Source organism: Procambarus clarkii, chromosome 14 (genome assembly GCF_040958095.1).
Source record: "Procambarus clarkii isolate CNS0578487 chromosome 14, FALCON_Pclarkii_2.0, whole genome shotgun sequence".
Classification (NCBI taxonomy): domain Eukaryota; kingdom Metazoa; phylum Arthropoda; class Malacostraca; order Decapoda; family Cambaridae; genus Procambarus; species Procambarus clarkii.
Window position 1 is genome coordinate 13,975,059 of NC_091163.1, and position 27,894 is coordinate 14,002,952.

Genomic DNA, 27,894 nt, shown 5'->3' on the forward strand with positions numbered 1-27,894 from the left:
TTGGGAGGGAGGAAGTTAGAGAGGTGGAGAGAAAGAGGCGGAGAGGGATAAACATGAACGTGAAAGGAAGAGGCACGTGGAGGGATAGGAGAGGGGGGTAAGAAAATAAAATATTATATCAGAGGCATCCTGATATACTTCAATTTGTGACTAAAAACCCCATAGGAAGTTCAAATAGTCTTATACATCGATATACGTACCAGTATATTGTATCTTATATACAGCCAATGGTCATAGTGGTTTCTGTAATCACATTAAATTGAAATCCATAAATACCTGTTGCATAAATTGTATAGTACATAGTGAAGATCAAAACCATACACAAGAAGAAGAGGAGACGTCAACGTTTCGGTCCGTCTCGGACCATTATCAAGTCGATTGTCTTGATAAGGGTCCAGGACGGACCGAAACGTCGTCGTCTCATTATCTTCTGGTGTGTACTTCAGTCATCATATATTCAGTCACGTTACTGTGACTCATTTCGTTACAGTACCGATGATGATACTTTTCAAGACGCTAGTGCTCTCTAGAATTGAGTACTGCTGCACAATGACAGCCCCCTTTCAAAGCTTGAGAGATTGCTGACCCGAAGAGCGTGCAGATATCGTTTAACGCTAGAATCCACTCAGTAAAACATCTAAACTACTGGGACCAACTAAAGAGTCTAAATCTGTATTCCCTTGAGCGCAGGTGGAAGAGATACATAACAATTTACACGTGGAAAACAGTAGAGGGGGATAGTCCCAAACCTGCACACAGAAATAACATCACAAGAGACCAGAAGGCATGGCAGGATGTGCAGAATTAACCCCGTTGAAAAGCAAAGGGGCAATAGGTATTCTGGGAGAGAACGCTATCAACATCAGAGGCCCGAGACTGTTCAACACGTTTTCACTACACATAAGGGACATAACTGGCCGACCCCACACAGTGTTCAAGAAAGAACTATCAACATCAGAGGCCCGAGACTGTTCAACACGCTTTCCACTACACATAAGGAACATAACTGGCCGACCCCTCACAGTGTTCAAGAGAGAACTATCAACATCAGAGGCCCGAGACTGTTCAACACGCTTCTACTACACATAAGGGGCATAGCTGGCTGACCCACACAGAGTTCAAGAGAGAACTATCAACATCAGAGGCCCGAGGCTGTTCAACACGCTTCCACTACACATACGGGGCCTAACTGGCCGACCCCTCACAGTGCTCAAGAGAGAACTGGATAAGCATCTTCAAAGGATACCTGATCAACCAGGCTGTGATTCGTACGTCAGGCTGCGAGCAGCCGCGTCCAACAGCCTGGTTGACCCGTTAATATGCCTGGACTGAGTACACAGCACTGTTTTATGCCTGGACTGAGTACACAGCACAGTTTTATTTAAGCAATAAAAACGACCGGGCCTCGGGGACGCTAAGCCCCGGAAGCACCTCAAGGTAACCTCAAGGTCATCATCTGTATATTACAGAGTATTGGCAAGGGATTCACTGTTAGTGTTTCTCCACCTGACTAAAACGTGTTCAATCCAGGTGTGTTGAATGCCTTTCTGCGTTCTGTCAGCGTGTGAGAGAATGATAGACTTTTACCCCTTCAGGGAGTTGGAGATTATACGCTGACCTTTAATTGTTTGAGCTTTGCTCGGCACAGGATTTCATTTCAAAATGTAAAGAATTTCCAGTTCTATCAACACAATAACAATTATTCCAGTATTTATATATGAAAGGAAATAGATAAAGTGGCCAGAATACTACCATCATTCCTCAGAGATTATATATATATATACATATATATATATATATATATATATATATATATATATATATATATATATATATATATATATATATATATATATATATATATATATACATATATATATATGTCGTACCTAGTAGCCAGAACGTACTTCTGAGCCGACTATGCAAGGCCCGATTTGCCTAATAAGCCAAGTTTTCCTGAATTAATATATTTTCTCTAATTTTTTTCTTATAAAATGATAAAGCTACCTATTTCATTATGTATGAGGTCATTTTTTTTTTATTGGAGTTAAAATTAACGTAGATATATGACCGAACCCAACCAACCCTACCTAACCTAACCTAACCTATCTTTATAGGTTAGGTAGGTTAGGTAGTCGAAAAACAATTAATTCATGAAAACTTGGCTTATTAGGCAAATTGGGCCTTGCATAGTAGGCTGAGAAGTGCGTTCTGGCTACTAGGTACGACATATATATATATATATATATATATATATATATATATATATATATATATATATATATATATATATATATATATATATATATATATATATATACCTCTCAGCCCATGCTTGCAGCTCGTATTTATACCCCAACCAGTCGTAGTTTTAATTTATTAAACAATTTACGATGTCAGAAACGATACGAGGTCGTCTATTAGGTAAGACCTCGTAGCGCCTTAGAGCAGTAAATTCAGACCAAACCAACAAAATTGACTTAAGAGATACCTATCTCCTAAGTGGACACTTAAGTGCTTGATGAATCCCGCTTCAAGTTACCTCAAGCTACGTAGCCCTTACTGAGCAAAAGATGCGGCGCTGCTCATTCAACATTACGAAGAAATCATGTTAGAATTTCCTTAGTATCAAGAACAAAGGGTCTAAGACACTAATGGTTGGCATAACAAATAAAATTGACCAAAAAATCCCTGCCACTCCCCCGTAACTCAACAACATTCATGGAAAGGTAATTAAATCCCCCACTGAGCATTAACACAACACAAAACATGAACTGGAAAAGAGGATGTAATAATTAAGCCATAATAAAGCGAGGAAACTTCAAGCCCATTGTCACCATCTTAATATTCTTCCTTGTGTGGGGCTTTATTTTTGTTATATGGGGTATAAAATGAGGTACCCGGCGGTACTCGGGTCTTCCCACTGACCCAGCCTCTCCCACACACACAGTTCCATATCTTTTCCTCCCAATTTCACCCCCTCTCTTTCTCTTCCAACATTCACCCTTCTCCATCACTCACCTATTTGTATTCCGATGCATTTCATCTGCAAACTTGATGAATGAATCCCATGATCAGTGAATGAATGATGAATTCCATGATCAAATAAAATGCTATGAGTATTCCATCACTCATCGCCTCATCATTGTAACCTTTTTCACAATACTTTCACTATAAACATCTCCACATCATTCCTTCCAAAGTACCACATACTCTCCCTATCTCCACTCAAACATACTCGTTCCATATCCCACTATCACTGTAACCATTTTCACATACAAAACATCTCCATCACTGTAATCAAAACGTGGTTCCCAGAGCTTAAGTCTATCGTCTTAACGTGGAATTTGGTTGTCAATATCCAATACCTGAAAACACTAGAACATGTATTTATATGAATCTTAAACCCCAAGGATTTTTTGTTGAACATTGTAGATGTATAGCCATGTCTGTGGTAGAGAAAATGAACACATACACGCGTACACATTCAGACGAGGTGGCCGAGTGGTTAAGGCGTTGGACTGCTAATCCAATAGGGTCTCCCTGCGTGGGTTCGAATCCCATCCTCGTCGCAGGTAATTTTTTTTATCAGATTGACAGTTGAGAGACGGGACCAAACAGCGGAAGCTGAAGCCCCGCAAGAACAAATAGGTGAGTACACACACACACACACACACACACACACACACACACACACACACACACACACACACACACACACACACAACAATTTACCTAATTGTGTGTGTAAGTACACACACATCCAGGAAGCAGCCCGAACCAGCTCTCAATGTTGACCAGACCACACACTAGAAGGTGAAGGGACGATGACGTTTCGGTCCGTCCTGGACCATTCTCAAGTCGATCGAAAGGCACTAATAATGTGGTGGAGGATGAAGGCACATTTTTGTGCAAAGAGGGCAAATGTGCTCTATGCACATTTTCAAAAGCAGAAATGACATAGCTGAAGAAACTCAAGAACGTTTACACCAGATTGCTGACAGTTAAGAGGCGGGACCACAGAGCTGAAACCCATCCCCCGTAAGCACTAGTTGCGTCCATTCACATACAAGCAGCTTCTTAAACTAAAAAGGAGAGGAAATGAAAAACGACGAATGTAATATCACAATTTTACCGACAAATTACCGAACTAAGTAATTTCCCTAAAACAATATTAAACAAACAATGTTGACCAGACCACACACTAGAAATTGAAGGGACGACGACGTTTCGGTCCGTCCTGGACCATTCTCAAGTCGATTGACAATCGACTTGAGAATGGTCCAGGACGGACCGAAACGTCGTCGTCCCTTCAATTTCTAGTGTGTGGTCTGGTCAACATACTTCAGCCACGTTATTGTGACTCATCGCCTGCATTAAACAAACAATCTTTCACCTTTCTCTGACTATTGGCAAAATATAGAAGTTACGCCTCAGATCCCACTTTCTCAAACCCTGACAACAGAAAAAAAATTCCACAAAGCCCTTCCAAATCTCTACTCTTTCTTCTCTGCTAACCCATCATATTGTTTATCTTGCTCCTTCTCACAATCTCTCTCTCTCTCTTCCACACGCACTCTCCCACTCACTCCCACTCTCTCTCTTCCACACGCACTCTCCCACTCACTCCCACTCTCTCTCTCACTAAAAATCTGAAGAGAAGTTAACGATTGTCAGCGAAATCTCACCCAATTTCACCCGAACAATAACGGCGAACTGGAGCGATTCTTCCGCAATTTCCTCTATACTACTGGCCACAGCAGGAGATATAAGTGGTACGACTTCGCGAGCACAAATAATCGCTGCTGCTACCGAGAAAAAGCGGGCGTGATGTCGAAGACAATTCCATCCCGGGCACGAGGAAGACGGTCAATATCTGACGAGATTTTAATTTTTTTTTTTTTGCTCCCAGGAAGAATTCCAGTCTCAGAATTCTTGTTATACAGATTGTCAGGGCTTGTCTGACTCGCTATATTGAATTATATTCAATATAGCGAGCCGCTCGCTTATTCTCATATTTATAATTCTATCAAGTACATTCCAGAGCGTGTGTGTGTGTGTGTGTGTGTGTCTGTGTCTGTGTCTGTGTGTGTAAGTTTGTGAAAACAAATTGCTCCGGGACACCAAGGTTATATCAGACAAACTGAGTGTAGAGAGCTGGTGTAGATGGTCTCTGGGCGAGAACTGGAGATAGAAGCGACGACACAGATGTGCTATGCAAATCCAGGACCATTAAAGAGGTCGTTTTTGTTTATGTTTGTTGACCAGATTTCTGCCTCTCTGTCTGTCTGTATTTGTCAAACTTTTGGTCTCTCTGTCTTCACATCTGACTCAGAAAGTCAAAGTTTACATAGTTTAAAAGTCAAAGATCAATTGCAAATAATATATAGAGTATATTCCCAGTCCCCAGTAATGGATCAAAGAAAATATACCCAAGTCCAACCAAGAGACATGAGGCATAGAGGCCTGTTTCCTTCCCCCTGATCCAAAGATTCCGTGCAACATGCATCAGTTGATCCACCATTCTAGGTGAATGAGCCATGAGTTAATAGACTATAACCGGAGACAAAGAGATAGGAAACTTTATAACTTAAACTTCATTGGTGATTGGTTTGACGGACAGCCTTTGGACAGCGATATATTTCAGAAGAAATCAGTGGATTGGAATGAATAGATTGTAAGAATGAAATCAATTATGGTTTAAGAGATGGTGAAAGTAAAAGTCCGGTCTGTGAATACAAAGGATGTGAAGGTCAAGGTTGTTGAAGCCAAGGTTGTGGAAGCTGAAGGTTTCCTATGAAAGGAGAGCTTATTATTCCCAAAGATGATGGAGGAAAAAATATATTTAAACAGTTTTAAAGAGTTTAAAGCCAAAACTGACTTATCTTATTTATCAATTATAAAAATGAACCTTGTGCACAGACTTTACATGAGGTGGCTGTTAAGCCTGTATGATTGCTGGGTCTGGTAGTTCAGTTGGTTTTTTTCTCGACTCCCAATCGGAGATCTCTGGTTTGATTCCAGAGATCGAATTTCACCTAATTCAGACTGTTCACACAGAAAGTAAATAGATATCCGTGGTAAAGAAGAGACTCGCAATAGATTATTCATATCAATCTGTATGAACATTTATCTGTTTAACGAAAAAAAAACACTTTGAATGAAATCTTTTTATCATAAATTTTAATTTATCTTAAATTCAGACACTGTTTTCCTATCTCGATTATATTATATTAAGGAAAACTTCTAAATGAAAATATAAGGAGATTAGATTAAATAATTAACAGGAACACTACTAATACCCAATAATATTCAATATTACAAAATATTTTTATTAAATATGAACAAAAGGACTCTTCTCCAATGTGTAAAAATATATTGATACACAACATTTGCAGTGCAAGAAGGTATTTTACAGTCATTAATATTAATTAAAAGTTGGACTGATAAATTGCCTACTCTAGTGTTAATTATCTGCTCAAGTCCTATTAATACCTTTTATGTCTTCTGCAATTCATTTGTGCTACTGTTCACAGGATGATTAGACAATGCACAATAAGATATATATATATATATATATATATATATATATATATATATATATATATATATATATATATATATATATATATATACAGTATTTGATTTTGCATTGCTACGTAAAAGCTAATTAAATTATCTTTCACAAGTTTTCTGGACATCAAGCCTCACTAAGTTCTCACAATAGTTACTGTTGAGTACGTACTTAACTCTGCTGGATTGGGGTTTACACCATTCAAACGAGTACCACATAACACTATGCCAAAGTGACCCCCCACCCCCACCCCTGAAATCCACGATGAATCTGGCACTAATCAAACCCTTGAAAAACAAAATGTAACCAAAAATAAATATTATAAAACGCTATGCACTGATCTTGGGAAAACTAACATGCATTTTTCTACTGGTCATACTATGTTAATAGTAGTAAAAACTAATTTTAACGTCGTCAGCTCCCCATAGTGGCTTGGAGTGATAGGAGGTCCTCACCTTGAGCCTCATCCACCAGTGCCACACGTCCCAAACACACGTTTAGGCATGGACGCCTGACAGCTGGGTGGACAGCGCTTCGAATTCGTAGTCCTGAGGTTCCGGGTTCGATCTCCGGTGGAGGCAGAGAAAAATGGGCAAAATGTTTATTTCGCCCTGATGCTCCTGTTACCTAGCAGTAAATAGGAACCTGGGAGTTAGATAGCTGCTACGGGCTGCTTCCTGGGGGTGGAGGCCTGGTCGAGGACCGGGCCGCCGGGATACTAAGCCCCGAAATCATCTCAAGATAACCTCAAGATAACCAATAAGGTACAAATCGGTGAGAAGAGAGTCTTGAGTTAAAATAAGAAGGGTCAGAGATAAAATTGAGAAGAGGCAGAGAGTTGGATAAAGGTAAAAACAGGTACAAACACACAAATAGAGAAAAAGAGAGAGATGGAATCCGGGTCGATCTTTACTCCCGACACCTAAAATTGAAAGAGAGAGAGAGAGAGAGAGAGAGAGAGAGAGAGAGAGAGAGAGAGAGAGAGAGAGAGAGAGAGAGAGAGAGAGAGAGAGAGAGAGAGAGAATAAAATGTGTTCAAAGAGAAAATATTGAAGACTCTCCTTGAACTCTAGTATTTTCTCCTGCCACCCAAAATTGAATATTTTATACGGTGATTTATTTATTAAATTGATTTTATTACTTTGAATTGTAGTTTTAAGAAATCACTTACATTGCATTTACTGTTCGAAGACCTCATCCAACTGTGCAGAGATTGATATCCAACTGCATCAGAGCAGCAGACATCATAAATAGAACAACCCGAAGCAGACGTTGACGACGAAGAGAAAAATAGAATAAAGATGCAAGTGATTATCAAGAAGCAGGAGATAAAGAAGAATAAGGAGAGAGACGTAGGAAGCTACATTTTTGCGCTACCAGCTGACAATGCAGTGTGTTAAAACAAAATTGACGTTTTGTCAGTTTCGTAAATTTACGAAATAAGACTGAAACCTTGTTCAGGGAGGGGGGGGGGGAGAGAGGGGGATTTATATTTTGGGAATTTGGTTCTAGTCAGAATTACTTCTGTGTGTAGGGCACTGAATTATATTTCTCTGTGTATCAATGAAATACTTGTGTGTGACACTAAAACATTTCTCTGTGGGCACTGAAATTCTACTCTCTGTTGCCCAAATGCTTCTCTTTGTGGCTCTGAAATGGTTCTCTGTTTGGTATTAAAACACTTTCTTGTGTTGCAGTGAAATGGGACACGAAAACTTCAGAGAAAAAAAATATGTTAAATCGTTCTCATCTTCCCCTTCATTCACCAAAACAAACACCAATTTATTCACGAAAAAGAACTTTATTTATTCACCAACATTAACCCAGTTCATTCACCTTTAACATCTCAGTGGACACACTAGAAACAAGTTTCTTCATTCACCAACAGGCAACATTCTTTCACTAACAAAGATCCTGTCACGTGGCCAGGCAGCAAATTACAGTAGAGAACATGATGAGGCAACTTTCAATAAGAGCACTCTTCATTCACAAACCAAAACATTCATTCATTCACTAACGACAGCCTTCCTCATTCAACAACACCAGCCTCGTACAAACACACCTTTTTAATTGAGAAACAACAGCGGTCATTATTTCATAGCAATAACTGTTTACATTCATCCATAAAAGGTCTTTTATTCACCAAAGCGTAAATAGCAGAGGTTCGGCTCTCTAAACTCCCTCTTCAACCTTGTTACAAAAGCTTCTCGTTGATAGCAACAGTCATGCTCTTAGGATACTTTCATCTATTTCTAAGCCAATGACAAGTCATTGGCTTAGTGGTCTTCACAGTTGCCAGATGCCAGACACATCAACAAATCCTGGGATCCTCAATAATAGACTACAGCTGCCGTGGTTGGAAGACATAACTTTCCCGCTCAGGGAACATTGAGTTGGGAGAAGTGTGTTTGGCGTGTTTGTTGAGAGGGGCAGGTGGAACCGGGGAATGTGTGGCTGATAGAGAGGATGATGATGTGGGGAGAAGCAGAAACGCACGTTGCAGTGTGTGTGTGTGTGTGTGTGTGTGTGTGTGTGTGTGTGTGTGTGTGTGTGTGTGTGTGTGTGTGTGTGTGTGTGTGTGTGTGATACATTCAGTTTAGCTCATTTATTACGCATCTCAATACTCATTCATGTGGGGCAGTAATTGAAATGTATATCAATTGCTTCTTAAATTATTAGCTTCTACACATATTCAAATTCATTACTATTTACACACATGTGTCGCCTATAATTCAAAGTCTTTCAGGTAAGTGGAGCTTAAATCGCGATCTGTTATCGTATGAAATTCCTGAGGCCAACATATTCCTACATTTTCAAGGTAATTGATATCCAATTTGAAGCTCTGTGATGCAAACTGCACTGTATAATACAAGTAATCTCTCACTAGAGTGAAGACAAGTTACAGCTTTACATTTGTATCCCAATTGTTGACATTTGAACCTATAAAAACAAGTGTTCCTTTTGGTTGTATAACTCATACAGTAGTTGCTTAGGACTTTGATATCGGAAACCTTTAATACTTGAATATATCAATACCTGATTTGGGTATAACTTCTCTCCTTCCTTATCTTCCATGGCTGTTAATATTATATCAAGGTCTATGTTTCTAAGTTGCAGAGTTGCATTGCTCTATGCAGAGTCCAACTTGGTGTATTATTGACTGGATGGTAATGTTGAAAATGTAAGGGGGTTCCACTCATTGATTTAGTTTGGGGGTCGAGGCGTATCCTTTGCGTTAAACATATTACCACTGATCTGACGAATGATTTGGAGAGTTTTGCTAAAATTTTGCATTTTGTAGCTGAAGACCTGACCCCTCACTGGCGGTGGGAAGGTCAGGAAGGTCACATATAGGCATGAGGGACACTCGTTATGGCAACTTTGTAAGATAGGTTATCTTCGTGGGGTATATATGATTTTATTGTTGCAGGCGAAGACAGCTAGTTTATTGTGCACTCTATACACATCTTGTGAGAGGTAGCGCAAAAAAGGATTACGGAAGGGGTCTTAAATAAGATCCGTGGAGGTCTGATTCGTTAACAATTACATCCTGCACAACTTACATTACAATGTCAGCTAGTTAGAGAGATTGTTCCAGTTCAATAGCTATGTATTTACTGTCAATCATAATACAATAATGGAAGATCTTTTCGCTAATACTGAATTGTTTTAACTATGGATTTATTAAAGGGTCACAGGGGAAGCTCATATTCGTTATTACTAGTCTTCACAATAAGGTACTTGCTTCTAAATCTCATATGCCGTTTATCTACTGGAAGCAAAATACAGTGCAAGGCGTTCAGGTAATTTATCCATAGTAATAAGATGTTAGCCATTTTATACAGCATAAGTTTAGACTGATTTCTAAATGGCTCAGCACCTGAGGTCCTGGGTTATGCCTGCAGTCTATCGGGAGTCCTCTGGGGTCTATCCAGGGCCCTCTGAGGTCCAGTGGGGAACTCGGAGGGAGGGGGGGGGGGCGAGGGACCAATGTTCCAGTGTTATGGTTTAGTAATTAAACAACGTTTCGGATTCGTAGTCCTGAGGCTCCGGATACCCGATGGAGGCTGAAACCAATGGGTTGAGTTTCTTTCACCCTGAAGCCCCTTTTCACCTAGCAGTAAATAGGTACCTGGGAGCTAGACAGCTGCTACGGGCTGCTTCCTGGGGGGGGGGGTGTAACATAAAGAAGGCCTGTTCGAGATCGGGCCGCAAGGACACTAAGCCCCGAAATCATCTCAAGATAACCTCAAGATGGATATAGTTTTGCTGTATTAATATGCAAGTAATTTGTCCTCGTGTTCATATGCATTTTAAGCCCGTTAAATTCAATTGCATTTTAGGAACACAAAGAGTAGGATGTTAGCTTTTATTAATTAATAAGCTCATTGTTAAACCTAAAAGCTCCTTCAGTGTTAATCTCCCTCAAATATTTTAAAACAGAGGGCTATTTTGTGCCATGTGTTTGATCTTCACCTTGTTGTGTTCCTTGTTTCTGTAAAATATTAAATTAACACCACGAATTCTTCGGAGTTATCAGAAGATGAAAATAAATATAAATGGGGATAATGACATGTTTAACAATATACAGAGAGATATTCTGTCACTTCTCAAATTGTAGGCAAGAGTAATACATGTTCCGACACAAGGATCCACATTTCGTGCCAATAAGAATGCCTCCAGGCAAGAAATGGCTCTTATACAGGGGGTAAAAAAAGCCTTAGAGTGGACAACATATGACACTGAGAATGCAGGCGATGAGTCACAATAACGTGGACTGAAGTATGTTGACCAGACCACACACTAGAAATTGAAGGGACGACGACGTTTCGGTCCGTCCTGGACCATTCTCAAGTCGATTGTCTCAATCGACTTGATACAATCGACTTGAGAATGGTCCAGGACGGACCGAAACGTTCGTCGTCCCTTCAATTTCTAGTGTGTGATCTGGTCAACACTGAGTATGATTCTGAAGCAACCCCTCCTTTTGAAGGGATATATATGTCCACCCTATTTGTTTCAGGCAAATTTTACTATACATTCTGCACAAGTAGTTCAAGCCCGAACTTAGGTTTTCTTTGTAATTAATCTCCATCAAACGAATGCATCAAACATTCGCTGTTCACTTTTCTTCATGGTAAAAGGTCAAATACGACCAGGATCCCTCCCTTTATTTACATTAAATATTCAGCTTGCCAATCAACCCTCTGACCAATATTTTCAAAACATAACTGGCAAAAGTGTATATATATATATATATATATATATATATATATATATATATATATATATATATATATATATATATATATATATATGACAGTTTTTTTATTATTATTGTTATTTTCTACCACAGACGTGGCCACAAGCCATATGACAGTGTCAGACCACAAAGGAGTTATTCAAACGAGAATTTCCTTAAGTACTTTCGTATTTAATAATACAACTTCAGAATATTCAATATATTTTGACTTCAGAGATATTCAAAAATAATCGTTTATCCAACATATTTATTTTGATAATGATTACAAGTTATGAACTTATTATAACTTCCTTCTTTATCCATAAATGTACATTCATGAATAAAAATCTAGAATTTGGTTTTTATATCTGAAATACAACTAACGACTTTGGCCAAACCACTGCCGCAAGGCACCATGGGAAACATGCCTGACACTAAGGCAAGGAACAAGCAGTTGCCTGTGAGCAGTGAGACAAGGAACAAGCAGTTGCCTGCGAGCAGTGGAACAAGGAACAATCAGTTGCCTGTGAGCAGTGAGACAAGGAACAAGCAGTTGCCTGCGAGCAGTGGAACAAGGAACAAGCAGTTGCCAGTGAGCAGTGGAACAAGGAACAAGCAGTTGCCTGCGAGCAGTTGAACAAGGAACAAACAGTTGCCGTTGAACAAGGAACAAACAGTTGCCTGCAAACAGTAGGGTAAGGAGCAAGCAGTTGCCTGCGAACAGTGGAACAAGGAGCAAGCAGCTGCCTGCGAGCAGTAGGATAAGGAGCAAGCAGTTGCCTGCGAGCAGTAGGATAAGGAGCAAGCAGTTGCCTGCGAGCAGTGGGACAAGGAGCAAGCAGTTGCCTGCAAGCAGTAGGATAAGGAGCAAGCAGTTGCCTGCGAGCAGTTGAACAAGGAACAAACAGTTGCCTGCGAGCAGTGGGACAAGGAGCAAGCAGTTGCCTGCAAGCAGTAGGATAAGGAGCAAGCAGTTGCCTGCGAGCAGTGGAACAAGGAGCTAGCAGCTGCCTGCGAGCAGTAGGATAAGGAGCAAGCAGTTGCCTGCGAGCAGTAGGATAAGGAGCAAGCAGTTGCCTGCGAGCAGTGGGACAAGGAGCAAGCAGTTGCCTGCAAGCAGTAGAATAAGGAGCAAGCAGTTGCCTGCGAGCAGTTGAACAAGGAACAAACAGTTGCCTGCAAGCAGTAGGATAAGGAGCAAGCAGTTGCCTGCCAGGCGCAGTAAACAGCAGAGCGTCACTACCCCACGCAGAGCCGAGACGGCAACCAGACACCACCGCGCCATCTGGAACAACGTCAACACCAGGGGAAAAAAACAAGCTTTGCACTCTCATGATTTTTTGCTTGACTCCACCCCAATCCCTGCCCCTCCTCTCTCTCTCTCTCTCTCTCTCTCTCTCTCTCTCTCTCTCTCTCTCTCTCTCTCTCTCTCTCTCTCTCTGTCTGTCTGTCTGTCTGTCTGTCTCTCTCTCTCTCTCTCTCTCTCTCTCTCTCTCTCTCTCTCTCTCTCTCTCTCTCTCTGTCTGTCTGTCTGTCTCTCTCTCTCTCTCTCTCTCTCTCTCTCTCTCTCTCTCTCTCTCTCTCTCTCTCTGTCTGTCTGTCTGTCTCTCTCTCTCTCTCTCTCTATCTCTCTCTCTCTCTCTCTCTCTCTCTCTCTATCTCTCTCTCACAGGTGGGTACAGGAGTAGATGCTTTCTGATTCCTGTTAGTAGGCTGAGAGCTTTCCCTTCCCATTGCTCATGGTAAGCCTTGCCATACTAGTTATTCTCGTGGAATATTGTCTCAAGGACTCAATTACTGGTGGGTAAACAGGGGCGAACAGTTATGGATTAGTGCCCAGTCAATCCTCGAGTTTTGTCACAGGGGCGAGTGACTCAATGAGTGTACTAAACTAGTTGTGCTTGCGAGGGGGGTCTAGTTTCGGCTCTTTGGCCCCGCCGCTTAAATGTCAATCAACTGGGGCACAGGTTCCTGAGCCTATTTGGCTATATCTATGATGGTGCCTGCAGGATTGAGCTCTTGCTCCTTGACCCTACTTTTCTAGCCGTGAGTTGTCTAATGCAATGACGCCTGACCTATTTCCCTTTCATACCTGCTTTTGAATGTTTTCATTGGAATTTCCTATTATAACCTGCTCCTTTAGGTCATTCTATTTACTCACTACCCTTTCGCTAAATGAAAACTTTCTAACATCTCTATGACACACCTGAGTTTCACGCTTCCATCCTTGCCCCTTGTTCTATGGATATTCATTGTAAACATTTCCTCTTTTTACACCTGTAAATTCCTATAAGTATTCTATACGTCTGTATCGTGTCCAAACCTCCCTTCCTCCTTCTTTCTGACGTCGTCAGGTTTAGTTCCTTCAGTCTCTCTTCACACTTCATCTCTCGCAGCTCTGGAACGAGTCTCGTTGCAAACGTCTGCACCTTTACGAGTCTCTGTGTATTTTTTTTTGCAAGATGGGGAGTCAATGAGCCCCATGGATGATGTGTGTGTGTTTGTGTGTGTGTGTATGCCCGCGCGTGCGCGCGTGTGTCTATTTCTTCTAGGTCAACTAGTAACCATTCCTAGTCTGCATTCCGTTGGAACTAAATCTCAGGTACCTGTTTCTCTCTTCTCTCTCTCTCTCTCTCTCTCTCTCTCTCTCTCTCTCTCTCTCTCTCTCTCTCTCTCTCTCTCTCTCTCTCTCTTGCTTACCTCTCACCTTAAATCTCATTACTGTTATGAATATATTTTTCGTATCTCCAGTCTTAATCACCACTCACTGCTCTCTTCGGCTCTCTTTCACACATCCTGTCTTCCTACTCTCTTCTCCTCCTCTTCTCCTCTTCTCCACTCTCATTCCCTCTCAAAGAACAGTAATTGGTGCTGATTACCATCGCTCTGAATCTCAACTTCCTGTATGCATGTAAGTCGTGGCTCAGGGTATATGGCAGCATAACAGCTGAAAATCCTGTTCACTCCGAATGTGGGTAAAACAAGTGGGAATTTAAGTGATGTTATGGTAATGATGGTGTGTGTGTAGGTGGTGATGTGTTTTTTAGGTGGTGTTGGGGTTTTTGTAGGTGGGGGTGTTGGGTTTTTGTACGTGGAAGTGTTTGGTTTTATTTAGGTGGTGTTTGGATTTTTGTAGGTGGGGGTGTTGGGGTTTTTGTAGGTGGTGGGGGGTGGGTTTTTTTGTAGGGGGTTTTGGGGGTTTGTGTATGTGGTGGTGTTTGTATTTTTGCAATTGGTGTTGGTGTTTTTTGAAGATTGTGGTGTTTGTGAAGGTGGCGTTGGTGTTTTTGAAGGTGTTGATGGTGGTATTTGTACAGGTGTTGATGATAATTTTGTAGGTGGTGCTGATATTTGCAGTGGTACATGTGAAGATGGTTGTGCTGTCGGCAATTACACCGACGGGCTTTTTGGGAAATGATGCTGGCATTTGTAGGGATATTGTTGATAGTGATCGTGATTCAGTAACAATCACTATGGTTGTAGAGATGAGTATATATATAGATAACAGTTGTTTCGGTAATAGATATGTAAATGGCGATCACAGCAGTTGCTGTCTTAAATGGTAGTTGGTAGTGTCTTAGATGGTAGTTGGAGCAGCAAAGAGAGTGTTTGAGGTGGAGAAGAAAAAAGGCTTCGAGATGGTGTACTGTGTCTCAGAACGCCTTAACATGCCCCCGATCACCATATGTCGCTACACGAAGAGGGAAGGGAGGGAGGGAGGGAGGGATAGAAGGGATGGGAAGAAGAGAATAAGGAGGGGGGGAGGATAGGCGCTGGGGAAGGGAGAGAAGGATAATGACTGTGAAAGAGTGGAAGAAATGGTTGAGACGTAGAATAATAATAACGATGTTTTTTTTTATTTAAATTAAGATAAGGACCATTAAGACAGACGTAGAGAGTTGAAATGGGATTAAGAAACAGTTGGGTAAGAAGAGGAGAGGGAAGAGAAGAGAAGATAAGAGAGAGAGAGAGAGAGAGAGAGAGAGAGAGAGAGAGAGAGAGAGAGAGAGAGAGAGAGAGAGAGAAGAGAGAGAGAGAGAGAGAGAGAGAGAGAGAGAGAAGGGAATGAGCAGGTGGGGGGGGGGGAAGATATAGACACATGATGTAGTGGTGACACAGTAATAGAGTCTTTGTTATGGCTCTATTTCCCCCAATAATCTGCTCTATCGTTAAAATTATTCCTCACTTTTATATCTACCTGTCCCTCCCCCCTTTTCTATTCTCCCTACCGACCCTTCCACTTTATTTTATAATCAACTCATCCCTCCCCCACCCCCCCCCACCCCCAATCCACTGAAGCTATGTATTCCCTCTTGTGTTCAGTAGAACTCCAGGTTGCAATCCTTTTGCCCATGTCGGGTACCTAGTGGTCTAGATCGTGTGCCTGGGAAAACCCAGCGCATAAGTTCGAATCCTTCTCACAGCTCCTGCAGGTTTTTCTCTTTAATATCAATGTAGTTAAGGTCTTTATTTTCAAATGTCCACATCATGTGTGTCTGAATACAACTGTGGGTGAGTGTTTCAACTTATCTACTTATGAGGACATGGATGAATTCATGCTACAAGTGTCTAGGTCTAAGGGCATGACAGCTGAGTGGACAGAGCTCGGGGTTCGTAGTCCTAAGTATACGGGTTCGATCCCCAGGTGGAGGAGGAAACAAAAAAGCAGAGTTTCCCTAACCTGTGAGTTAGACATCTACCACAGGGTGTGTAACAAAAAAGGAGGCCTAGTCGAGGACCGGGCCGCGGGGACGTTAAGCCCCGAAATCATCTCAAGATAACCTCAAGATATCTGTAAGAGTTTGTGTGTCTGTACGAGTTCAAGGCCAGACATTTGGCGCTTGATAGTAGGGTTTGGAAGAGGGGAAATGGGAAGTAAATACACGAAATGGGACAGAAAAGGGTGACAGGTGAGAGAAAAGGAAGCGGAGAGGAAGGGGGAGAGGGGGGGGGGAGGAAGAGGAGGAGGGGGTAAGAGGAGGTATATTTTATCTAGGGGCACGTAAGCGTGCCCTTTCTGGTATCGTAAATAATACTGTCTCTCTCTCCCTTTTTGGACGTCTTGAAAATGCAGGTGTGTACCAAATGGGCCTTGCATACCTCTCTTCCTCAAGTTCGAATCCGTCACGTCGCCTTGATTCCATCTCTGTTATTTTTCTTTTCGTCGCCTCTCTTCACTTTCTCCTCTCATCTCTTCTCTTCACTTTCTCCTTTCGCCTCCTCTCTTCTATTTCTCGTTTATTTTCGTCTCTACCGTTCCGCAAGTCATCCTCTTCCCTCCTTATCGAACACTATTCTTACTCTTCTCATTCCTGGTTCTGCAGCTGCTGTCTGCTTTGTTGTATGTCTTCCACTTCATATATGTAAACGCTTCAATTCTAGCGTACCTGCCTTCTCTCCAGGCCTCTACCTCTTCTACCCCAGCTCCTCACTTGGAAATCTCTACACCCTAGCTCCTCACTATTCTGCCTCTTGGCCATATTCTTAAGTTACACGACTCCTCTACAACACCTTGTTACGCTGCTCAGGTGAGCAGCGTCTCTCAACGCACCTTGTTTCAGTCTCTAACTCCCCTTTCTCCCTCCCTCTCTCTCTCCCTCTCTCTCTCTCCCACTCCCTTGTTCTTTTCCCACTCTCTCCCTCTTTTTCCTGTAACAGAACCTCGCATTAAATCTTAGCCAGGGCCGGAGGCACTATGCTCGACCACCTTCATTAACATCGAATCCCTGTTCTTACTTCCTCCCTCTCTCTGTCCCCCCCAATCCCTCCCCATCCCACCCCCAATCCCTATCCCTCTCCCTCCCTACGTCACGCCCCCAACCCCATCCCTTCAGGGTGAAATTTAAGGGTGTCAGCTTTGCTTCCGTCGGCAGTGTTACCAACGTCTGTGTTCTTTTTACAACAATTCTACAATTCATGAGAAACAAAGAATGACTCAAGAAGCGACGGTGTTGAAATAAAAGGAAAATCGACGGCTGTTTTCTTTATTTTATGACATATTAATGTCGCTACAATTGCGATAATTTTGTTTACGGATTTCAAACCATAACAGCTCTTGTTTTTCCTTGCTTTCTCGGCGAAAGTCTTCCCGCAAGGAGGAGAAAAACGTCTTTGGAATAAATTAAAGAGTGTGAAATTCACAGCACGGCGTACCTGGTCCTTGGGAACAGGGGTTTCGAACCCACGTGCGTAGGAGACGTCAGCTGGCTGGCGTAGCGTGGCGTATCGAGCCGGACAAGGGACCGGCTGGCTAGCGAACAACGTTCAGACGACTAAGGAGAGTAACGAACTATGAGTTAAGATCAGCTTGGCCATCTGTGGGTCCGTCTACAAGAAGCTCCTCCACTTCCTGGCGGTTGCTGAAGAGATGGATGGGCTTGGATGAGTCTATTTGTTATTGCGTTAAGAGGGACTTGTGGATGCCTCTCTGTGGTCCTCTTTTGTTGTGTTGGGGAGCGTATGGGCATCATCAATACACACACTGCCCCTATGCTTGGGCATCATCAATACACACACTGCTCCATGCTTGGGCATCATCAATATACATACTGCCCCATGCTTGGGTATCATCAATACACACACTGCCCCCATGCTTGGGTATCATCAATCACACACACTGCCCCATGCTTGGGTCTCATCAATACACTGCTCCATGCTTGGGCATCATCAATACACACACTGCCACATGCTTGGGCATCATCAATACACTGCGCCATGCTTGGGCATCAATCACACACACTGCCCCATCCTTGGGCATCATCAATCACACACTCTGCCCCATGCTCGGGCATCATCAACCACACACACTGCCCCATGCTTGGGCATCAATCACACACACTGCCCCATCCTTGGGCATCATCAATCACACACTCTGCCCCATGCTCGGGCAGCATCAACCACACACACTGCCCTATGCCTGGGCATCAACCACACACACTGCCCTATGCCTGGGCATCAACCACACACACTGCCCCATGCTCGGACATCATCAACCACACACACTGCCCTATGCCTGGGCATCAACCACACACACTGTCCTATGCCTGGGCATCAACCACACACACTGCCCCATCCTTGGGCATCATCAACCACACACACTGCCCCATGCTCGGACATCATCAACCACACTCATTGCCCCATAAAACACCGCAAAGCGAGTAGGAAAAACACCAGAGATTTTATTGACTGTTGTTTGATACTGAATGGTAATTCCGTTCGGTGTTGGCCTACTTTTGGTGTCTCTTTTTTTTTATTTTTTTATTTTTTTTCAACCAGGTGTCAAAGGACAATTTATTTACTTTTAACATTTACCATTCCAATGGTAACGAGGCTTAAAATAGAGGAAATCTGCCACAGGATCATTACTCTTTTATTCTCATTTTGTTGATTGGTGATTATTTTCTCATTTTTGTCGTGTTTTGATGGTGGTGTATCTATTTATAATCCTACCTGTGTGTGTGTGTGTGTGTGTGTGTTTACTAGTTGTGTTTTTTACGGGGGTTGAGCTTTGCTCTTTCGGCCCGCCTCTCAACTGTCAATCAACTTGTTTACTAACTACTTTTTTTTTTTCCACACCACACACACACACACACACACCAGGAAGCAGCCCGTGACAGCTGACTAACTCCCAGGTACCTATTTACTGCTAGGTAACAGGGGCATTTAGGGTGAAAGAAACTTTGCCCATTTGTTTCTGCCTCGTGCGGGAATCGAACCCGCGCCACAGAATTACGAATCCTGCGCGCTATCCACCAGGCTACGAGGCCCCCTCAAACATTATTGCCAACAGCATTTGGTGTTCCCAGGCGGTCACCTATCCAAGTACTAACCAAACCCAACGTTGCTTAACTTCGCTGATAGGACGAGAAGCGGTGTTCTCAACGTGGTATGGCCGTTGTGTGTGTGTGTGTGTGTGTGTGTGTGTGTGTGTGTGTGTGTGTGTATCATAGCTATTGGCAATTCACAGGATGCAAACTCATAGCAGTTATTTACCTCCCCGGTACATATTTCCTGCTATGTAAACTAAGGCATCGGCTGAAAGGGCAATCGGCTTGCCACAGGATCGCAGGTATGATTCAGGGAACAGGAGCTCGTCAGTGATCGCTTCCTGGGTATATTCAGCTGTTAATCTAATACATATGATAACGTAATTAAGTTGGTATTCAATTCATTAGACCACTAGGAGATGGAAACGAAGGATCCATGGTCTAAATGTTCGAATCTGCTGGCTCAAATAGGTGAATAAAGTAGATGAATATCCCTATTTGCCCGCCACACATACATACACATTCATTCACATGCACTGACAACTACTCATGCACTCACTCATTTAAGTTCATATAACAGATTTTGACTCCTCAATGATATATTATTTAAACAATTATTACCAAAGTGTGAATATGCACCTACTACCTCCCTCTCTCTCTTCCAAATTTCGACTGCTCACTCACGCTCTCTCTCTCTCTCTCTCTCTCTCTCTCTCTCTCTCTCTCTCTCTCTCTCTCTCATTCTCTCTCTCTCTCTCTCTCTCTCTCTCTCTCTCTCTCTCTCTCTCTCTCTCTCTCTCTCTCTCTCTCTCTCTCTCTCTCTCTCTCTCTCTCTCTCTCTCTTGCATTTCATTATCTAACCCAGACCAAACTCAGTAGAACAGGAAACATGGAAGAGAGGCAACAAAACACAGATGAAGGAGTGAATTAGGGGTGAACGACCTGATCACTCGGGGTGGAAATTAGTAAGTTACTTAAAGATATCAAGAATGAAAGATATAAAGAATGAGGGATATCAAGAATGAAGGAGAAAGATCTGGTGGTTAACATCACACAAACCTGTCTCCTAAAGACCCAGTTAAAAGGATATCATCTGAAACATATGCTTGGTTAGCCAACATAAGAACGTCCCTCAATAACCAAAATAAGGAATCATTCAGATCCTTGTTTACCACACACGTCAGCCTAATCCTGAAGTATGCAGCTGCAGCATGGAGTCCGTACCTAGTCTAGCTCAAGATGATGTTTAAGAAACTAGAGAGGTATGCCACCAGACTAACCCTACAGCTGTAAATGTATAAATAAGAGGAGGAACTGCTACTAGAAATGTACATCACGTCACTGGAAGACAGAATAGTTGCGGGAGACATGATCACCACCTACAAAATTCTCAGAAGTACTGACAGGGTAAAGCCAAACTATTTAGCCCATGTGGGAAACAAGGAGACGAAGGTGGAAACTTAATTCCCAAAGGAGCCACAGATACAAAGATTTTCTTTCAGCCCTAGAGCAGTTAACAATTTAAATGCATTATCTAGTGCTATAGTTAAGAAGCCTCCATGTACAGTTTCAAATGAAAATGTGATTCAGCCTAAGAGGCTCAGGAACCTGTACTCCAGTTGACTGATGGTTGAGAGGTTGGAACACAGAGCTCAAGCTCAACTCAGCAAGCACAAACGGATGAGTATAATTTGATGAGTACACACAGTTGTACTCATCAATCTGGAAACAACAATTGAAATCCCTTGACGTAATTTAAACCAAAAAAGGCAAAATATCAGGAGTAAAAAAAATATAAAAAATTAAACAAATAAAGAGAAGCAAATGTTTTGACATCAATAAAAGATAATAAACATTGATAATATCAACAGTAATGTGCAGGTAACAGAGAATTTCAATCAAAGCTCCTGTACGTCGCTGTGAAGATTAACCTGCAGCCGCTCACCTGTAAATTAATTAGCGCCCCGACCGTAAAATGCGAGCTAGTAACTGTTAATCGAGCGCCTCTATACTGGAAACTCTCGGTATTAACTCCAATGCAGGCGAGGTCCTCGAACAAGCGGACTAGACAAGGCGCTCCACATACGAGCGCGGACAGCTGGTCGACAGACACACGAGCGCATATTGTATATAGACGGAAAGGCATACTGACAGGATAGACAGACAGACAGGTCGCAGGGAACAAGAGCAGAGCGTAGATATATTCACGATAACACTCTAAGGGCCTCGCGGCTGAGCGGACGACGCTCGGGATTCGCAGTATTTAGAGCCCTTTGTTCGATTCCCGGCCGAGGAAGAAACAAATTGGCATAGTTTGTTTCACCCTTATGCTCCTGTTTACCTAGCAGAAAATAGGTACTAGGGAGTTAGACGGCTGGTACAGGTTGCTTCCTGGGGATGTGTACGCTTGCGTTAGAACGAAATGCATGTAGTAGACATAATAGAGGAAAAAAATAATCTTTTAGAAAGGCGGTATGCAAGAGCTAATAGCTCGATTCTGATCATTAAATAAAATGGGTAAATTGCAAATTTAATAGAATATGAAATATGATGAGAAAAAATAATTATTTGAGTGAGTAATATGTTCCCAAAGTGATTTAAAAAATATTATGAAAAAATCAAAGTCGGAGCCTACGCCAGTTTTTCAAAAATAATATCTTTAGAGCACAAAGGAAAACATGGAACAAACAGATTAAAACGAGACAAGAAAAAAAATGCAATTAGAAAATTTCATACAAAACCGCGAATGAAAACTATGAATTTTTGTAAACAGGTGAATATTAATTATATATTTTTTATTGGTTCAGTGACTCTGCCCTTAAAACTGTGGATAGTGGTGATTCTTACAATATATTATAGTGAATTCCTGTTAAGGTGGACAGATTACGAGTATTTCCTAGACTCATATACATTGCCAGCTGCCATCGTTTTGTTTAACTACTCTATTGAAACTTGCAAATGATAGTTTTCGTCAAGAAGTGCCGGACCCATCGGACTGTGGTAGATATGTGGGCCTGCGGACCGCTCCATGCAACAGCCTGTTGGACCAAGCTCTCACAAGCCAAACCTGGCCCCGGGCCGGGCTTGGGGAGTAGAACAACTCACAGAACCCCATCCAGGTACAATCCAGGCTGTCATTTGTACACCTTGTGCATTTCCTTCGATATTTTGTATGGTATAATCTTATTTATTTTTCCTTTCCTCTACGATTGTTAGCTTTTCTTCCTTCAAATCATCCCCTTAGTTTATCCTGTATGGTTCGAGAACTTATCTTATTTCAACCATTTGCACTTTTTAGATTTAGTTTTGTAATAATGATCTAACGTAGACTGTATATGTTCCTTTGAGAGATTTACTATTTTGGTTTTTAAATATATTTGAAATGTTTGTGTGTGTCTTGTTTGAATCCCAAATCTTTTTCCCTTTCAGACTCCTAAAATTGTCCTACCATTATGATGAAGATACCTCCCAAGGTCTCCTTTCTCCTTTTATCTTCATTATTTCCACTTCTTGTGTTGAATTCTTGCAATCATTTGACTGCCCACTCCCAGAGTGTGTCAAGGTCTTCCTGAAATTGTTTGCCATTCACGGTTTTTACATTACTAATTAGTTTTGCGTCATCTGCAAAAGATTGGCATCTATGAGGTAACACTCTCGGGTAGTTAATTCACATGACTTAGGAACATAAATAGTTCCAATATGGTGCCTTGTGGGACTTCTTCCTGGTCGACATTATATATATATATATATATATATATATATATATATATATATATATATATATATATATATATATATATATATAGTTTTTCAGTAATCGGTATTTCAGGAAAACGGAGCAAAACGCTTCCATTTAATCTACTAAATCCTGGTTTTCTTTTATGAAGACATGGAAATTCAACAAAAAACTCGATTAAGCTTGTCATTTATGCACGAATTCGTACTGCCTTTTTATTAAAAAATTTTTCTTTCAGGTCCTTCATTATTTTTAATCTTCTCATTGTTTCCAGAATTTTTCACAGAATTCCTGTCAGATTCAGTATTGGTTGCTGGAAATATATTCCATTATTCTACAGCCCTATTAGAAAACATAACACAATCGAACCTAGCCCAATCCTGGCTATTCTAAGGACAGATATAATGTTATAACTTACGAACTCTGGTGAGGTATACTCGTATAGATTTACCCATGTGGGTATACTCATGTGGGTACACCTCAGAGACATTGGTCTATGATTTAGTGCATCTGCTCTTTCTCACTTTTTAATACTGGGGCTACATTAACCTTCATTCAGAATTCTTGAACATCCCAGGTCTCAATGGCTTAATTTAATATTTTAGGGGATAGCAGAGTGTATCGGTAGCTTCCTTCAGCATCCATGGTGAAATTAAGTCTTTTATCACTGGACTTCAGATGCTCACTTTTTTATGGTATTTTTGTTGACTTTTTTGTTTGGTCTTAAAATCTCTTGATGTAGTTTTCTCAAATCTCATTTGCCGTTTTCTGTGAGTATTCCCTATGTCTGCTCAGCCTCATTACCTCTTGCGTTATTTTCAAATAACATTTCATCTTCCTTCTTGACTATAATGCTTTTATTTCTTGTTCTCTTTAATGCCTCTAAACTGTCCTCTGTCCCCTAGTTTACGGGCTATTCATGCCCCTACCACCGTTTGGGTGACTTAATCTTATTCAATCTGTCCTTTATGCCATGTTTTCTATACTCATATATATTTGTTTCGTTCCATTTTCTATGTGCATTGGCAAATGTCTCAAGGATAGATTTAGCTTTTCCTGTTGGATTTATTTTATGAATGGAATGAACTAGTCGTTAGGTGGAATTGTGGTGATGTTGAAGTCATTGGTGGTGGTGACGAAGGTGGTGGTTGTTGGTGGTGGTGATGGTGATTGCGACAAGGGTGACAGGGGGTAGGGGTGATAGTGAATGATTGAAGAGAATGAGGGTATTATTGGTGATTGTGATGGTAATACTATTTTGCTAAGGTATTGATTGTAATCATGGTAGACGTGATGGTAGTGTAGGTCATGGCAGTGGCGCCACTGGTGACAATTGTGGTAGTTATGGCTGCTGGTAAATATGCAGTTGATTGCAATGTGGGTTGCAACGATGGTGTGGTAGCGAGTACATAACCTTAATTGACTGGTAACTCTTAATCCTAATCACTAGTACCTAGCGGCCACTACACATCGCTTGACGACTAATTTATGCGTTGTATCCGCTATTGTAGTTAAGAATGAAAGTGGTCTCGACCATCTCTCCTCTTTCAGTTCATTCCACTTTGTTAACAACCAGAACTGGACGCGACATTTCCTTCCATTTTTACGACTCAATTGCACTTCCAGCTTCCACCGATTGGTTTTTGCAGGCGGCTGACGCTAAAGTTATTGTGTACCCTGCACTTACCCCTTGAGCGCTAGTGTAAAGAATTGCCGAGGGCATAAAGGTTCTTAATCACGATCCAATTGATATTATTCTTATGTGCAGCGCACCTAAGAATAATAATAATAATAAAAATAACAATGATAATTATTGGTATTGGCTTCTCACAGACATAGTAACATGGGATATAAACAACCACTTGTGGATGTGTGGATGGACACACACACACACACACACACACACACACACACACACACACACACACACACACACACACACACACACACACACACACACACACACACACACAGGGGCCTCGTAGCCTGGTGGATAGCGCGCAGGACTCGTAATTCTGTGGCGCGGGTTCGATTCCCGCACGAGGCAGAAACAAATGGGCAAAGTTTCTTTCACCCTAAGTGCCCCTGTTACCTAGCAATAAATAGGTACCTGGGAGTTAGTCAGCTGTCACGGGCTGCTTCCTGGGGTGTGTGTGTGTGGTGGGGGGAAAAAAAAAGTAGTTAGTAAACAGTTGATTGACAGTTGAGAGGCGGGCCGAAAGAGCAAAGCTCAACCCCCGCAAAAACACAACTAGTAAACACAACTAGTAAACACACAGGAGGTGAGTAGGTGGTGGAGGCCAAGACCGTCAGTAGTTTCAAAGCGTTATATGACAAAGAGTGCTAGGAAGACGGGACACCACGAGCGTAGCTCTCATCCTGTAACTACACACATGCAGATATTCTGATAAATACAATATTCAATCAAGGCATAATGTTGCAGAGTTTGGACACATATAATAAAGAATAGATTTTTTGGAGGGTTTAAACAGAAGCAACTAACGATGCTGAGATGGTGACGTTGGCAATTCCGTCTGGGGGGGGGGGGGTGATGTTAATTTGTGAGCAACATGAGACTTCAAGGCCAGCAATAACAGCTTGGTGAACCAGTGGATAGAAGGAGGGATAGAAGGAGGGGGTAGGGATGGTGATGGAGGGAAGGGACAATAACTCACGACGTAAAGGATAGAAATGGAGGGAATCAGAAGAGAATTTGAGAAAAGGTGAATAGAATAGAGGGACGAGAATAGAAAGGGTGGAGGCTGGTGGCGTGGTGAGGGAGGTAGGTGGGGGATAGATGGCCCACCGTGGGAGGTGGGTGGTGGATAGATGGCCCACCGTGGGAGGTAGGTGGGGGATAGATGGCCCACCGTGGGAGGTGGGAGGGGATAGATGGCCCACCGTGGGAGGTGGGAGGGGATAGATGGCCCACCGTGGGAGGTGGGAGGGGTTAGATGGCCCACCGTGGGAGGTAGGTGGGGGATAGATGGCCCACCGTGGGAGGTGGGAGGGGATAGGTGGCCCACCGTGGGAGGTGGGAGAACAGACCACCAGCACCTCTCTCCTCCACAGGGGGGCCACAGTCGAGGAAATCCCAGCGGTTAACCCGCCTTATCTCTCGCTGTCCTGCGAGCTGTTGCTGGTGATTCTGGTTGTGGTGGTGGCGGCGAGGGTGGTAGTTAGTGGTTGTAATGGTGGTTAGGGCCTACCTTAGACCTTACCAAATCAGAGACTAAAGAGGAGTGTGGTATAGCTCTCTCTGTGCACCGTCTCCTAGCCTGTTTTCTTCAAGAGGGGATTTTTAGGGATTAATTCCAGTTTTGGGACGTATATATTCTTGTAGTTCAGGATGGAGGTGGCTTCCCAGACTTCATCTTTTACCACATTTCACTTATTAACGACATGAAAAGATTTTGGTATAATTCCAGACTCTCCCCACCCTGGATTCGAACCCAGGCACATTCGGAGTCAAGTTTATACTAACCTCAGCGTTATCGCTAAACGCCATTTAATGTAAGAGAGTAATTAGAATGATGGATAGCTTTCTGGTAACGGGAACTGATAACGTGTTATTATCATCTAATGATAACTTAAAGAATGAATTTATCGGTCACCAGTTACCATTGTCAAGGGGCCTGACAGCTTAGTGGACAGCGCTCGGGATTCGTAGTCCTGAGGTTCCGGGCTCGATCCCCGGTGGAGGAGGAAACCAATGGGCACTTTCTTTCACCCTGATGCACCTGTTCATCTAGCAGTAAATAGGTGTACCTGGGAATTAAACAACTGCTACTGGCTAGCTTCTCGGAACCGGAAGAAATGGTAATGAAATATAAAGAAATAAATGGAGATACGTCGACTAGACCGTCGAGGGACAGGAGGCGGGTACAGGAGCTAGAACTCCTGTACCCCTAAGAAGCCGGTCGGCCGAGCGGACAGCACGCTGGACTTGTGATCCTGTGGTCCTGGGTTCGATCCCAGGCGCCGGCGAGAAACATTGGGTAGAGTTTCTTTCACCCTGAATGCCCCTGTTACCTAGCAGTAAATAGGTACCTGGGTGTTAGTCAGCTGTCATCGGGCTGCTTCCTGGGGGTGGAGGCCTGGTCGAAGACCGGGCCGCGGGGACACTAAAGCCCCGAAATCATCTCAAAGAAAGAAGAAACCAGTAAAGAATGGAGCAAACCAACAACCAAACCAATAAACAAATAAAAAGCGAACAAAAAACAAGAAAACACAAACTTGCTGCATTTTTTTCTTGAATTTTCAGACCAAAAACAAAAAAAAGCAAAGGCAATTTCGGCTTAAGGTGACAATAAGGATGGAAATAACCAGGGGAATATAAGGATATTCGCCCCAAAGAACGGGTGCACCCCCTCTGGCGATGACCTTGTTTGTTTGTTTGTTTGTGTGGAGTGCTCGAGTACTCGCCTAAATATGTTTATCTAGGGTCGAGCTTCAGCTCCCGTGTCCTGCTTTCCGAATATTTCGAAGTTTAGCACAATGACTCAATTCTTCTACCGTGTATATGAGTTAGTTTTAACAACTTCTTCATCTTATGTTCATTTGTTAACTACTTTTA

At 42.3% G+C, this 27,894-nt stretch overlaps 1 non-coding gene and 1 pseudogene across 1 annotated transcript; one reads left to right on the forward strand and one right to left on the reverse strand.

Moving 5' to 3' along the window:
• The first annotated feature begins 3,490 nt into the window (after window positions 1–3,490).
• Window positions 3,491–3,572, forward strand: TRNAS-GCU (transfer RNA serine (anticodon GCU)). Its single transcript has one exon. It is a non-coding gene; the product is annotated as a tRNA-Ser (tRNA).
• Window positions 3,573–19,596: 16,024 nt separating this feature from the next.
• LOC123773135 (5S ribosomal RNA) lies at window positions 19,597–19,715 on the reverse strand (annotated as a pseudogene).
• Between the last annotated feature and the right edge of the window lie 8,179 nt (window positions 19,716–27,894).